The sequence below is a fragment of the Lissotriton helveticus genome, chromosome 6 (assembly GCF_964261635.1).
Source record: "Lissotriton helveticus chromosome 6, aLisHel1.1, whole genome shotgun sequence".
In the NCBI taxonomy this organism is placed as follows: domain Eukaryota; kingdom Metazoa; phylum Chordata; class Amphibia; order Caudata; family Salamandridae; genus Lissotriton; species Lissotriton helveticus.
The window spans coordinates 973,010,592-973,027,778 of record NC_136067.1 but is presented as its reverse complement, the minus strand read 5'-3'; positions in this window follow the sequence as shown (position 1 = coordinate 973,027,778).

The window sequence follows — 17,187 nt, the reverse complement described above, 5'->3', positions numbered from 1 at the left end:
TCCAAATCTGAGGTGAGATGTTCTTGTCGTGGGGGGACCACATCATCATCGTCGTCCCCTAATTTAATCGACACATGCGGAGCGTTCGGAGAGCACAACTGAAATTTTGTGCGGGTGGCTTTCAGGTTCACTGTGTTTTCTATTAGGGTGTAGAATTCCTTATTTGTTTCACTTCCCTCTAAAGCAATAATGGATTGTGGTCCTAAGGAATCATTGGACAAGTCTATAGGCGCCAGAGTGTTGATTCCTTGTTAGCTCTGGTCCGATTGTGGTCGGTTAGATTGTATTCAAGTTGCATTTTGTTGCCCTTCACAATCAACACTTTTGGTGACAGAGGAACAGTCAATGAGGGCTTTTGGTTCGAGTTTTCATATTTAACTGTGCCTGGTGGGTTGTTGGTGATGTACAGAGCAGTGTTCGGCCTGCCGGCGTTGGGAGATGTATCAATTAATTTACTGTGGGCAATAAAATTACCCTGTTTTTGATGTTGTAGAAAGTATTTCCTGATTTCGTAGTTGCCTTTAGGGCTGCTGCTGCTGCAGGTGATGTCACTATTATTTACGTTCTCGTGCCGGTCTCTATTGTCCATATCATCATGGTTTCCCAGGCTTCCCGTTATTCCTGTGGCCTCCTTTGTAGTTGTGTTTGTGTTTTTGACCTCTGTCCTGGGGACTGATCCAGAAGCTGGGAAGGCATTTATTGCATCTTCTCCTGATTGTTTCCCCTCGTGTAGGGTCCTATCCTGTAGGGGCATATCATGTCTTGTATTTTCTTTGCCCACAGGATATAACATTCTTGCTTTTTGACGTTGTGCGGACTTGTGCGGGCGATAGTTAGACTGAGATTGTATTAGGCCTGCGTTCCTTGTCCGCATACTTGCTTCTGCACAATAGATGTCTTGACTTTAAATTGATGTCTTAGGTTTTTAAAGGTGTAAGAACTAGTTACAAAAGGCGTGCAAAAATATGTCAATCTTGCCCAGTGTCCTGTCCAGTGTAGAGGGGCATGAAATGGCAGGCGTAAAAGAGCAGACGACTGCTGTTCGTTCAGAATGGTTGTCCAATGATGGCAGCTGGGGGGAACTCATTCAAGAAATGCTGCAATAATCCCCATTTATCTCCAACTGAAAAGATCTGACCTGGCAATGGTGGAATGGGTAATGCCAAGTATTTCTAAAGGTGTTTACTGGAGCAGGAGCAAAGCTATTGGTAGAGTTCTTAGAACCCTGTCTCGCTGCTCATCATGCGCCAGTTTAACTCCTCCGCCTCTACCTCTTTCTTCAATCGCCTTTCTCTACGTTCAGGGGAGGGGGGGGCGGGCTGCCCTGGACGAGGGGGTTACTGCTTGTATGATGGGGCGAATTGAGTCAAGCAGTGCTAGGGGGCGAGGCAATGCCGGCGAGGCAGTGTGTTTTCTCACCTGAAAACAGCTTGGAGCCTCGGGGGAGCCTCCGGGGGCAGCGTCAATCTGAGTCCGGGTCCGGGTCCGGGTAGGCTGGTTTCCGGCTGAGTCCGGGTCTGGGTCCGGGTCCGGGTGAGCTGGGTTCCGCTGATCCGCAAGTGCCACAAGTGCCAGTCCGCAATTGCCGTGAGTGCTGTGGTACCGTCGGCCTTCACCCGCTCTCGTCTCCGAGAGGGTCTCCGTGCAGATGTGGGTGCAGCTCAAAACGCCGCGCTCCCCCCTCCGTGCTCCGAACACCGAGCACCAAACGCCAAACTCGCGCCAAACTCGTGCTCCGCCCACTTCCAAAGCCGAACAGCAATGACCCTATTGGCACAACTTGACAACCTGAAAGCTATGTGTTTGGTTGAGTGGAAGGAGGAAACATGTGGTCTTATGTGTACCAAGCTGTCTTTAATGTTGGTACTTCGTTTGAAAGCAAAAAGTGGGTGTGGCAATGGTGTGGTCCCAATGTTCAATATTCTCCAATTAGAGAGGATGCTCTTTTTGATTTTATTAGAAAAGCTGCAAAATGTGTGTACACAGATCAGTCTGTTATTCACTTCTTTTGGTTCACTCGGCTCTATGAGCGCAGCTCTGTGGTTGTTGGCTGCCCATCTCAACAATCTCCTCACTAGTTTCTTGGGAAAATGCCTGTCTTGTAGTTGCGTTGCCAAGTTGTGTGCATGTTCATGAATCAATTCCTTCTAATGCGCAAGAACTGCCCGAACTGCAAGTTCTCACGTAGAGCTTTAGGATGGAAACTCTGATATGACAGCAATGAGTCTTTGACATCGGTTTTCTGTAAAGCCCAGTCCCCAAGCCACCATCTGTGGGGAAAATCCTGACATCTAGGAAGGGTAAGCTGGTGTTGCTATATTCTCAGGTAAAGTTCAAATTCTGATTCCTGTCGTTTAGCCAAGCTTTGAACTCTATTATCGATGATGGTGCTTCTCTCCAAATCACCAGCACATCATCGATGTAGCGCTTCATTTTCAGTGAATTTTCGTGTTTTTTTTAAAGTGCCTATGGTCTTTGAAGAATGGTGTGAAAAGGGGGATGGGGCCTCTGACCAGTTCCCAGAAATCCCACTGAGTAGGACTTAGAGAAAGTATCTGGAGGGCTTCTTGGTCCTTGGTGTATGTATATATATATATATTCACTGAAAAAACCATAGGTTATAGACCATATATAGTTAGGAATTAGCATTTAGAAAACCTTATTTTACTCACACAAAACCATTGAAATTCCATATATAGTTAGTTGCACTAACTATATATCGCGCACCCGCAATCCACTGCTGATGATGTCACATATTACATCATTCATGACATGGTCAGTGACATCACTGATGACATCACTGATGACATCACTGATGACATCTCAAATGACATCACTGATGACAACATCCAGTGATTATGTGTTTCTGTAAAGTTTAAATATGTTTTACATATTGAAGAATGAGTGGATGTATAAGTGTCTGAATGAAGGTTTTAGTAGGTGCGTGATTGACTGTATGAGTGAGTGATTAAATGCGTCTTACTGAATGCACGGGTTAGTGACTAAACTGTCTGAAAGTGTGCATCAGTATGTCTGTTGTTGTGCAAGCTGCTGCATGTGTTGATCAGTAGCTATATAAGTAGCTATATGGGTTATTGATTGGTTGCACAAGTATTTGTATGGGAGACTGAGTGTGTGTATGGCTGGCTGGGAGGTGTGTGACTCTGTGCAGATCAATGTGTACTTGTATCAGTGATTCTATAAGAGAGTAAGTATGTGTTAGTATATGTTTGAAAATGTAAGGTACTCTATGTTTAACTGTGTAGATTAGAAAATGGAAGTGTGATTGATTCTTTACAGGACTGACTAGGTGTGTGAGTAACTCCATGGATGAGTGGCAGAGTGTGAGTGTCTGTATAGGTGTATGAGTGCATATGATAGTGTTATAAAGATGAGTGATTGTATGTATGAATGATTGTATGGGTGAATGAGTGAATGTGTGTGTAGACGTAGGAATCAGTGAGTGCGTATGTAGTAACTAGTATTGGTGTGTCAATGGTTTCAAAAATTATACTCTGTATTTAACACTGGGTGAAACAGAGGTTATATTAAAGTGTGAGGAGATGCATTGTATTGTCACATTAATGATATCATCATTGATGTGACCATTGATGTCAAATGAGATATCATCAGTGATGTCATTTGAGATGTCATCAGTGATGTCATCAGTGATGTCACGGACCATGTCATGAATGATGTAATATGTGACATCATCAGCAGTGGATTGCGGGTGCGCGATATATAGTTAGTGCAACTAACTATATATGGAATTTCAATGGTTTTGTGTGAGTAAAATAAGGTTTTCTAAATGCTAATTCCTAACTATATATGGTCTATAACCTATGGTTTTTTCAGTGAATTTCATTGGTTTTTTAACAGCTAATATCTGTAGCTGTAAAATGTATTCTTCTTTAAATCCAAAAATATATTTTATATGTTTATTAATAATTTCTTTTTAAATATTTTTTTTTCTTCGTTCCCGCTTCGCGAATCGGGAAACTTCCCGTTAGCTGACCTTGATGCCGCGAAATAGACCGCGAGCCGGTAAACGTTTCTTTACCGCAACTGCCGCATTAGAAAACAACATCGTGACGCCTCCCGTCCACATGACGTTTCGCGTTGTCGCGTGATACGTCATATGACGTGCTACGTTAGCGAACTGGTACGCAAAACGAGGCGCAAAGCGCAGGTTTCTGGAAGCAAACCGGGAGGCCCTGCAAAGCGCGTAACGTAAACACAGCAGGTCATGTGACTTGGTAATAACACTTTTCATTGGTTCATTTCACTTTTGGTTTCCTAATGATGTAAGACTAGGTCATATAATCTAAAATGAACACTTTTCATTGGTTGAGAACTATTGTTTTTCCCAAATGATGAAAATCCCTCCTTCTTTCCTCACTCTGACTTTCATCATTGTGAGAGAAAGACCCTTTGTTACCAGTGAGCAATGGCTTCTTTAGTAGCTTCAGCTGGTGCTTCCCCACCACCTCCACCACATCCAAGGAAGAGTGGACCACCTGCTGAAGTTATAATTCAGCAAGAAGAGGAAGAAGAGGAACAGGACGAAGAGCACGAAGAGAGGCACTTTTTGCCTGAGGAGCCCAGGACGTCTCACCGGAAAGAAAACTTCATTTGGCAATTTTTGAAAATTCCCAAAGGTCAGAAAAAAGTAAATGCAAGATACGTAACTTGCCTTATATGTCAAGATAGACTGTCCAGAGGGACCGACAAAAAATACAGTTTCGGAAACTACACAATGCATCGCCATATGACTAGGTGGCATCCTAACAACTACAGTGCTGCACAGTTTCGTAACGACCTAGATAATCTCCCTATTATGGCCAGAAGATCTGTTGTACCGGAAGTAACGGGACCAGAGGGCAGGGAGATGGTGCCAAATATACAAACGAGATTTCGTGAAGTAAAACAAGTCTGCGTACATTGCAGTGGATTCATTTGCTACGGAGAAAGTAGCATCACTCTGATCAACAGAGCTATTGACAATCATGCTCATGTTTGTCCGAAACGCCCCAAACAATAAATTCTTTTTTTTTTTTTTGTTGCTCCTGTTGAGCCCTTTACAATGAATCGTTTTCGTTGCCCCCTCCAAAAAAAAAACAAAAAAAATATAAAAATGTTCAGAAAAATAATAAAAAAAATATAAAACAACAAAAACAATAAAAAAAAAGTTCTTTTCAGAACTAGCTCCCCGGTATTAAAAAATTGGTACAATATTTGGAACTGTGCCAACCTTTATTTCTCTTAGTTCGCTTCCCAGTTCGCTCGCCGGTACGCGAACCGGAAGCGAACCAAAAAAACAGTAAGTATAAGGGAAGGAAACAGACAGTTATGTTAAAAGAAAGACAGCTATAGGGGAGTAAACTAGAGATACTATTACCCGTAATCCACTGCTGATGATGTCACATATTACATCATTCATGACATGCTCAGTATGTATGGAAAGGGGCAGATTTATATTAACTAGCACATCCCCAGAGATGCACCAGTTAACGTGCACCGCTGCTCTACCACCCACAGTCTGCCGCATTTACAATCAGATAGGACAAAGCTGCATCAAAACCCTGCGCCTGCTGGAAGCAGGCATAGATCTTGACGCAGGTAGGCTGAAAGCTAAAGCAACAACTAAGTGTCGTGTGCAGAAGTTGCAAAAAAGGAAAAATGGCGTTTAAACCAATAATGAGCCCATGCTAACTTAACACAGTGTAAAGATATCCAGGATCTACATCAGTTTGGGGTTCACGAACCTGGCAGGTAAAAGGCACTGAGGCTTTGCACCGTGCATATCTCATCCCAAATCATATGTTGTTTGTGAATGAAACAATTTCCCAGACCAAATGCTTTGGATTGGCTACTTCTAAAAAATTAAACACCCCTACTATCCCGGAGTTAGAGGAATATGATGGTTGGAGTAATTTTACTCGGTTGTCCATTAAAGATTTACAGGCCCTACTCCATTATTCTTCCTTTAACATTTCCAGTATAAATCCAAAAGGTTGGCTGCTTTGGCAACGTGCCTTATCCACGGTTTAATAACGCTGCCTTTTGCTTTATATAAGTTTTCAAATTGTATGAAATATATACCAATAGGTCGTTATGCACCTTTAGGTAGTGGTTTTCTTCATGAGGTCTGGTCGCTTCCATACACATACAGATATTTCAAAGATGATCAAGAAGTTTATCTGAATGGAGAGGAATGCACTGAGACGCCAGATCATTCACTAATGTGTAGGCACATACAGTTACACGGTTCATGCAACAAACACCGACCAAATATGGCTTGCGTGTTGCAAGGCACGCCAGTTCCTGCTATCATCCCCACGTTCAAGTTGTTGGAAAATGGTAGTTATTTGATGCTCAATAATGAAGATTGTTCTGGGTTAATTAAAAGTATTCCTTTTATCGTAACAGTAAGTGAACGGGTTATTTGCTGCAGAAATGTTCTATTTCCTCCCACACATGAACATAGGGAGTTTTCAATCTGGCCACAAATACCAACCTTGGGAGCAGATTTCAACGGCATGGCAAGAATAAGAGCTCTTTTGTCTCAGAGAGAGGTGGCCTTGAGTTCGGCCCGTGAAACTTTCGTGCTTCACATAGCGAACACCCGTACAGAGGTGCAGACCCTTTTAAATACAGATTTGCCTTTCCATTTCAGCAAGATGGTTCGGACTATCTTTAACGCGTCCTCCACAAAGGGCCTGGCGCACTTTTTTAAAGTTGTTACCAGTGGTCTCGTGACTTCATTTGAGAAAATCTTTGGAGTCATCCCTGCTTTCTTTCATTCTATTTTTTCCACTGTGCTTGGTGGATTCCCATTTTTACTTGCATTACCAGCGGACGCTCTTGTGCTTTTTTACATTTTTAAATATGGATGTCCCTCCTGTGCAAGCTCCCGCCCTGCAGCTGCTGACGCTGTTCCGCAATCGCATGCTTGAATATTATGGCACAATGCCGTTGGCGATATTAAGCACGGCATATGGATTATCTTTTCGATTCTCCTACTTCACCTGTGTCCAGCCTGTATTTCACTGCCTGACCTGTGATTTCGATTGGGCCATTGATTTGTGTCTCTGCGGACCGGTTTCTCCTGACGTCGACTTTAATCAGCTGATGACTCCTATCATTACTCACGAGTTGGTTTGTCCTGGCGAAAGGATTATGGCTGTGGCATTGATGCATGGACTAATTGGTCCCTGGAATTTACTGGCGGCAACACAGTCTTTCTTGGAACAGAGCTTTCTTGAAAACCCACCGAGCTGTCCTCTGATGGTGATAGAGGATCCGGTGCTGGGAGAGCACATATGTTCTTTTCCGCTTTTAAATTGGATGGCTGAACTCTTTTCGGATGAAGACGGTGACTTCCTATTGGAGGCTGTTGCAGCCTATTTTGCATACACAGTTATGTCATAGACCTTTTTCATGTTTGATATGCTGAGTACTAGCATTTCATTGACAATTCATTGACTTATTTGTCAAGTTTTTATTATTTAGCTTGCCTATTGGCTTAAGCCTCGATAAAGTAGTTGGCTGTTTTATTTTTCTTTAGCATTAAATTTTCCTAGTTTTTAATGTTTTACCTTGCGGACCGTCCACATATAAAGTTGCAATCTGCTCTCATGAGATGCCACTTCTATTATCTTATTCAGTTCGTTTCCGGATCATGGGGAGGTGTCATCTAGATCCTGGATATCTTTACACCGTGTTAAGTTAGCATGGGCTCATTACCGGTTTAAACGCCATTTTTCCTTTTTGCAACTTCTGCACACGACACTTAGTTGTTGCTTTAGCTTTCAACCTAGTAGTTCATCGTGGTTTACATGAGAATAATATGTTATTGCTCTACTATCTGCTTTGCTTGTTAAACTATATCTGTACAGCGACTGCTGAAGTTTCAAGAACAACACGATACAGAATTGTTATGAGGTCTGATCTCCACGACTTCATACTCATAACATAAGTGCAGCTTCTGCCAATTCTGGGCATGAGGCGGGTTTTATATTGCTTTGCCGAACACACATACACAACACTTGATGCGGTTCACATGAAGAGAGAGCTGGTGTATGCTGATGTGATTCCTTCAAATCTAAGACACTAAAGTATGGGCACGCCCTAAACCAACACAAAGAGACCTTCTTAGCAAATAATATAATATGTGTATTAGGGAGGGTCAGATATAAGCAGCCGCGGGCCGTGGAGGGAGTTACGGTGAGGCAGGGAGGCGGGGAGGGGGAGGGGCAGGGTGGAGACCTCTCCACCCTGCCCCTCCCCCTCCCCGCCTCCCTGCCCCACCGTAACTCCCTCCACGGCCCGCGGCTGCTTATAAGTGTTGCTAACTCTTATTCATTTACAGCATGTTAACATACTGTCACCATTCGCTTTTTATGTACTAGTAACTATGCTGGTAATTTTGCTACTGATAATATGTGTACTTCTATTATCTAAGATACTACGCCTGAGAAGACGGCATTAGTAAATAAACATTTCAAATACACATGTGTTCTTCTTAACTCCATGTTCTGGTTTCTAAGAAATATATAACGACCGACTGTTCATGAGTTCCACGTATCCTGAGGTACTATAAGTTCATATTCTGGATTGTCTAAACATTGAGAGTTTGTTATATCCAATGTGACACTGTACCTAGCTTGCTAAGGGGTTTTTGATTACTAAGGTGAGTTTTGGGGCACCCTAATTCGCCGAGGTTCCAATCCTCTGTCCACAGTTCTGTGTGAGAACAGAAACCCTGTGACAGGGGCACCCCTGAGCCTTGCTGGAGCTTCATCACACTTGCGATACAACTCCAGCAATGCGCCACCTTTACGGCACAGATACGTCACGCATCTGTGCTGTTTTTGCCCCATGATGCGCCGCATTGTAAATGCAGCACACCATAGGTGACGGAACAGCGGCACAGAATGACTAACACATCCCTGGTGATGCGCCAGTCATCATAAATCTATCCCTATGCTTCTTATCTTGTTAGAGATGAACCGCCATATGTATCATCAAAGTTTTTTGCATTTCCTAAATAGCGAACTTTAAGGAATAAATAGCGATTCTTTACCATTCCTAGTTTGCGATGAGCTATTTGCTAATTACAAATTACCCATTCATTTCCATGCAGCAGGAGGCCCATAGGAATGAAGGTGCAATTTGCGATTAGCAATTACCTCATCGCAAATTACGAATTTTTCCGAGGGTGCAGGGGTGTCTCAAGAACACCCTGCTGCACCCCTGAAAAAGAAATTTGGGGGCATATGGCGCACATAAATTTTGAAAACATTCCTTTACCTCAAAAACGATTTTCAACTCATAATTTGAAAACACTGCACATGGGGAAATGACTTAAAATGTCCTTAAGACACATAAAAGCGTTTTTTGATTGCCTTTGCAGCATGTTTCAGTCACCTTTAACATGCCTATGTAACGCAAACATTCAAAATCTAAATTTGCCATGCACAGGTGGGAGCATATTTACAAGCAATTTGCTCCACAGACAAACTTCTTACATTGAAATGGGGAAAAATAACATCAGAGACTCTCAATTACCTTATAAAGAAGCAGACACCATTATGTCCTTGTCATCAATATTAAAACCATTGCTTTTTCTCAAAAACGATTTACAAGTCATAATTTGAAAACACTCCACAGCTCCTATGCACATAAAAACCCTGTCAGTACTAATACTTCACATTTTCTCCAATTACAATTTCTCAAAGAAACAAAATCTATTTGTAAAACACTTGAGACAAAGCAACATTTGAAAAACACAACTTTCTTCATAATTTTCTCCTTAAAGCACACTATTTTCTATCTAAATTAAAGAAATCTTTTCTCACCTTAGCAAATACTTTGAGTTTCAAAACAGTCTCAGAAACACACCAATTTGTCTTCAGCAGAGCAAAAGGTATGCACTCCAGAGTCTGCAGCTATCAAAAGCACAGAAATGCTGTAATTCTTCACACATATCTCTCATGTCACCCAATCAAAACTCTTCCCTCACTTTTTTTCAAATCAAAACCCTTCCCCCCTCTGCCCCCTCTCTGCTTTTTCTGCATAGCAACCACCTCTTGCAAGACCTCTGGTGTTTCCAAGTTCACACAACAATGTTGCAATTGAACTCTGAACTCTCAGTGCACCTGCATATCCAGTGCAATCTTTCATTTAATGATTTTTTCTTCGCCACTCAAAATACATCTTTCAACGAACTCATCCATGCACCCTAACTTTCTGTTTTCAGCAATCAAAATCCACCAATCACTCTTACTGCTTCATTAACACAGAAACTCCTCAGTTTTTTTCATTTTACACTCTCATTTTTTCAACTGCCATTTCATTGCCACACTTCATCTGACTGCAGGAGAACCTTCTCTCGCCATGTTTTCTGACTGGATTGTTGGACATAGTTACATCTATTGGGCTCAGAGGTACGCTGAAAACAGGAATTTACCTAACCTCAATTTACAAGATGTGGAAATTAAGTGGTTTGGCCACAGAGGATTAAAATGTCACCAATTGATACCATTGGTGAAAACCTTTATGCATTTGCCAAAACCTGACCTGTTAATTGTGCACTGTGGAGGTAATGATTTGGGCACTTTGACTGGGGTAGGTCTGGAAATGCTTTTAAAGGACACCTTTGAGCAATTGATGGCACTTTTTCCTCAGACTGCCTTGGTATATTCAAATATATGCCAAAGACAAAAATGGAGGTGGTCGAACCAATTTTGTCCACAAATTGAGAAATCGAGGAAGCATGTAAACAAATCTGTTTCAGCTTACATGAGAGACCATGGAATGGGCTCCCTGTACAACAATAACTTGCGTTACTACATGCAAGATATCTACAGAGGAGATGGAGTTCACTTCTCAGATGAGGGCAACAGAATTTTCACTCTGAATTTAAGACTGTGCATTGGTACCTACTTATAAGTACCTAAATGTACCTTAAACCCAAAAGCTCTTCTCAGAGCTACCCTACATCTGATCACTCACAATTATTATTTTACTCTAACTTTTTTCACTAATTTTCAAGAAAGTACGCTCCCCAGAACGCTTCCCGGTTCGCGAACCGGGCGCACTCCACGCAAAAAAACTAAAAAAACGATATATTTTTTTTTTGCCCTACGAGACCCTTTTAAAGCCTCCACATCAAACCTAGGGGGTCAGGGACGATCTACTATGCCCCCTTATGGTCATTTGCCCCTTCGCTTTGGCCTCCTCTTGTCTCTCGATCCTACCGAGAGACAAGATGGCGGCCGCTACGGACTGTTTGGAATGTTTACAGACGCCGAAGAACCAATCAGCTTCGCAAAGCTCCGAAGCGGAGCGCTGTTACAGATATATATCTTTTTTTGAACGTTAATTTCTCAAAATCCAATGAGCACATATATTGAGACCTAGCAAAGGCACATCGGGCTACCAGTCCCTACAATTTTGCCAAGTTTCGTGCAAATCCATTCAGCCGTTCGATTATTATTATTATTTTTTTTTTTTGCCCCGCCGGGCCCTTTTAAAACCTCCACATCAAACCTAGGGGGTCAGCGAGAATCTACTATGCCCCCTTATGGTCATTTGCCCCTTCGCTTTGGCCTCCTCTTGTCTCTCGATCCTACCGAGAGACAAGATGGCGGCCGCTACGGACTGTTTGGAATGTTTACAGACGCCGGAGAACCAATCAGCTTCGCTTCACAAAGCTCCGTTGCGCGAAAAGTACGCGAACTGGAGCGCTGCCCGGTCCGCTGTTACAGATATATATCTTTTTTTGAACGTTAATTTCTCAAAATCCACTGAAGCACATATATTGAGACCTACAAAAGGCACATTGGGCTACCAGTCCCTACAATTTTGCCAAGTTTCGTGCAAATCCATTCAGCCGTTCGGGCTAAAAGTGAGGCCAACCGCCCTATGGAAAACTCAATGTTAAAAACACGTTTTGGGACCCCCCTTTTTTCTCGGCCCCCCCTTGACGAACTCCCCCCAAATTTTCAAGGGCTGCTCAGAAACAAAATGTGCCATTTTCCTGAAAATTTCAGCCAATTCCGTCCACAAACGCCAAAGTTATTAGACATAGAATTTTCAAAAATCCCATAGGGAAAAAATCCTAACTATATATACCTACTGGCGACCGCCAGTAGGTAACATATATATATATATATATATATATATATATATATATATATATACACTAGTATTCAAATAATTAAATTAAACATTCAAATATATAACATATATTCCTAAACATGAGTTCATTTATTCATATCTTTTTTTTAAACTCAAACTTCCATTCAGTAGTTTTTGACAAATTAGTGTTTAAAGTCAATCTATGTATCATGACGCAGAGAATCTGTGGATCCGACAGATCTAAAGGTATTAGGGCCTCAGAAACTCCATGACTCGGGCTGAAGCAACTTTTGGTTGACGTAGAGCACTGGTCCCACCCGGAACACCCACAACAATGAGAGACCCTGTGGTCCTGGGGAGAAGTCCCAGGTCTCCTGTGGCTCGCCTACCTGCACCAAACCCAAGTGCAGCGGGAGCCCGGTGCATTTGTTTGATCCCACCTGGCCGGAGCAGGTTTTCTCTGCTCCCTCTGTGTTGGAGCACACCTGTGTTCCTTGCCCACAAGAGTGCCAGCAGGGAGTTGAAGTTCTCCCTGCCCATGCTCCAGTGTGCAGGGAACAGCAGCATTCGCCCAGAATCCCTGGGGCACTGCTGCATTCAGGCCCTGAGGGATGGGGTCCCCAGGGCCACTGGATTGCTCGTGGAGGGGGACCCACACCATGCACTTTTAATTACCTCATATATTACAATACCTATGCCATGTTCTATTAAATCTTTGATAACATGAATGCAATATCTGAAATTACATCACTGATGGCAAGACTGTACATGGCGGGGCCCGATTTTAGTTACTTTAAGGCATGAGTTATATTTATTTCAGAGTACTATAACTAGTGAATTTCAATAGCTTTCTTAGTTTAAAATAGTATGTTCTAACCTCTTAACTGTTGAGACTTTTTAACCACAGTGCTGAGCCCTTTTCTGGCTATTTGGGATACTTTGCACTTGAGTCTTCATAACTCTTGTCTTTTCCAGATAAGGTATCCACGTCGAATTTGCATTCTTTTTTTCTAACATCTTAATAAGCAAAATATAGTCAAATGTTTGTTTTTGGGGGATTTTTTATAAAAAGTGCTTCACAAAAAAGTGTCTGTTTATCGCTAAAAATGGCATCAACGAAAGGTTTGCTGTCACAAAGTCATTATCTTCACAGCTTTCAGGAACATGCAGAGTGGAATCAAAAAGACAATGGGGCATAATTATCAAACCTTTACTCGGCACAGCACAGCCAGCCACCTAGCTGTGCTGTGCGGCACTTCTATGCCTGAAAGGGAAAGGACAGGAATGTGCCATATTTAACATTATACGGCGCAATCCTGTCCTTTCCTTGAGCTGCTTACCCTTTGGCTACCTAGCTGCAACGCAGGCACCATTGCATCATGGTAAAAGGGTGCCTGCATTGTAGGCAGGATTGTTTATCTGAAGGAAGGGCCACCCTCCTGCAATCCTCAAGGGCATTTTCCTCTTTCTAAGTGTGCTGCAGAATGCAGCACACTTAGAAATAAAAAACAGCAAGGAGAAATAAAGCTATTTTGCCTTGTTGCTCCTCCCCTGGGGAGGCATAGTATTTTGATGCATTCCCAGGTATGCTATTATTGATAAATTTGGGAATGTGCCAAAATCCATTGGTGGATGCATGGGAACACCCATGCTCGACCCATGGAATGCCTCCCTGGGCAGAGAAATACAATTCAGTTTGCAGTGCACATTTTTTAAACGAGACACGCAGGGAAATCCAGGGTGTTGTGACTTGTGTGGCTCACATCAGGTTTTCTTACCCAGAAGCCCTTGCAAACCTCAAGTGTGACTAAAAACACATTTTCCTCACATTTCTGTGATGGAAAGTCCTGGAATCTACAGGATATAACACATTTCCTACCACCTACCATTTTCTCAAGCCACTTGATAAAAATGGTTCCTCACTTGTTTGGATAGGCTAGTGCCCATGACTGGAAAGGCCCCAAAACACAACATGGACACCACATTTTTCCATTGAAAGCTGACCCTTTTTGGGCAATGTGTCAGCTGTACATTTTTGGCTTTCGGCTTGAGCTTTGCCGACAACTTTGGAATCCTAGAAAACCTGCACTTTTTTTAAATTAGACATCCAGGGAAATCCAGGATGGGGTGATTTGTGTGGCTCCCATCCATCAGGATTTCCTACCCAGAAGTCTTTGCAAACCTCAAATGTTGGTTAAAAATATACATTTTCCTCACATTTCTGTGATAAAATCTTCTGGAATCTGTGGTGAGACCCACATTTCCTACCACCCAGCTTTTCCACAAGTGTCCTATTAAAATGGTACCTCACTTCCATGGGTAGAGTCAGTGTCTGCAAAGGAAAGCCCCAAACGCAACATGGACACAACACAATTTTCCACTGAAAATGTACCCTTTATTTGCAATGTAGCAAGCTGTGGATTTTGGGCAATAGCTCAGCTGGCACGTAGGGAAGCCTAGCAAACCTGCATAATTTTGAAAACTAGAGACCCAGGGGAACCCAGAGTGGGGTGGCTTGTGTGTCTCCCACCAGGTTTTCCTACCAAGACGCATTTGCAAACCTCAAACTTTGACAAAAAAAACACATTTTTCTCACAATTCTGTGATGGAAAAATATGGAATCTGCAGAGAACCACACATTTCCTACCATGTACCATTTCCCCACATCTCCCAATAAAAAAGGTACCTCCTTTGTGTGGGCATGCCTAGTGGCTACAACAGAACATGCCCGAATATACAATATGAAGACAACAATATTTCCTGTTTCAAGAATGATTTGATTTGGCGATGGGGGTAGTAACGGTCTCTTTGACCCAAGATTGACGGCCACCCAGTGGAAACCTACCAAACCCAGACATTTCCAAATACTAGACACCCAGGGAGTCCAGAGTGGTGTGCCCTACAAAGTTTTTTTTTTTACCTAAAATGCCCTGCATACCTCAAACGTTGCCTAATATTGCGTATTTTCCAAGCATTTCTGTGAAGTAAACGTCCGGAGTCAGCAGGTATCCACAAACTGTCTACCATTCAGCATTCCCTCACTTATCCCAATAGTGATATTGCCCCATTTGTGTTCCTGGGACTAGTGCCAGCAACAGGAATAGTCAAACCAAGGTCAATGAGTGTCCCTTTACAAGGGCTCTCATTGACAATAGTTTGATCTGTTTCTGTTGCAGACACTAGGCCCTGCCACACAAAAGGGGGAGCATTGTTATTGGGACAAGTGTGGGAACACGGGGGAAGGTAAGCATTGTGTGGATTCCTTCTGACTCTGGAAGAATATGACATAAATGCAAGGAAAAGATGTGCTTTTAGCCAAGTTGTGAGGTTGGCAAGGCATTGTGGGTAAGAAAACATTTTGTAATCTACAAGAGGCACACCACACTGTACTCCTCTTGGTGTCTAGTTTTCAGAAATGCCTGGATTTGGTAGGTTTTTCTTGGTGGTCGCGGAGCCCAGGACCAAAAACTGCAGCTAACCCTTTTGTTGATGTTGCCACATTGCATATTTGACCAAACACTTTGGTTGGCGCTATGCTGAAAACACATAGGTGAGGTGCTATTTTTATCAGGAGACATTTGGGAACTCTGATTGGCAGGATATGTTTGGCTCCCGCAGATTCCAATATTTTGAGTTACAGAAATAGGAAGAGAAGATGTGTTTTAGCATATGTTTGAGGATTGCAAGAGCTTTGTAAGAAAATCTTGTAGGATCCACGCAAGACACACAACCCCAGAGTCTCCCTGGTGTTTAGCTTACAAAAATATCTGGAAGCTGGTGACTTAACCTCTGTGTTTGTGCTGATTGTCTTGCCTAACAATCTTCTATCCAGCGGGGATAGCTGTAGCGAATGTCTAGTGCCAAGTTTGGGATTAGCCATGTTTTGGTGAGAAAGAACAGGTCAGGAGTGTGTAGTAGGTTCCATATCTTCGTGGTGTGTTTGGTATATGAGCAAGTGTTGAGTAGAATGCATGCAAGTGTGTTTTGCTTGACAGGTGTTTTGTCTGTATGATTGGGTGCTGTTGGTTCAGGAGTGGTGCTGTAGGGTGTGGGAGAGTGCATGAGAACTTACAAGATGCACATGCGAACTCTACTTCTGCGTTGTGTGGTGAAGTATAGTAGCACTGCAATGAGCTGTGGCTTGTGTTAATAGCATGGAGGAGCACATCAAGGTATCGATAGGAAGGGGGAAAAGCTGGGTTCCTTGACCTGGGCGTGGTCCATGCAGTGTGGGTGCATCCGTGCTCCAGTCACCGTTAAATAGGTCCTGGGAGAAGGGAGGAGCACCGAGGCCTTATTCGGCGGATCGGTCCTCATGGTAACATATTTTCTTTTTTAAATTGTGTTTTTTCTCCGGGCAGAGCAATCGCACCTCCGGAGGGAAGTAGAAATAAAACTCAAATCAAAAAAATTAAAAATACAATTGTCAGGGGGTTAACCCTGCTGCCATACAGGCCAAGAAACTGTGGGCCCTAATTTTCTTTTTATAAAAAATGTGTGTTTTCCCAGGGGGAGGAGGGACAGGGAATTGCAGCCCCAATGGGAAACCACACATTTCCTTAAAAAAAAAGGAGTCAGGAGGTCATTTTGACTCATTTGAGGACCAAAGATTTTTTTATATGTAAATCTGCAGATTATGCTGAAATTATGATTATGTGTCATTTAAAAAAAAAAAAAAAAAAAAATGTGGGAGGGGGCGTGGCTACGACGCCACGCAAGATGGCCGCGTAGTGGTGTCTCTCCTCCTCACCGGACCTTCTCTTTGGATTTTTCTATGGTCCCACGGTGTTTACGGACACCCTAATGCCGCCGAATTTCCAGGGATTATCTGTCTGCGCGTCTACATTAACGGCGCTCTTTTGCATCGGAGCTTAACCCGGCCGTCATTTCGCAACGCGTCCGCTCTTCCTGATGTAATTGCTTCAACACGGACGCGCATCTCCTCAGGTTGGCCCCCTTCATGAGAAACTTTCCATTCTTAAAGAATATTTGTAACTCCCAGTGTCTGCAGGGAGCGTGTAAACTGGCATTTCTCACATATTG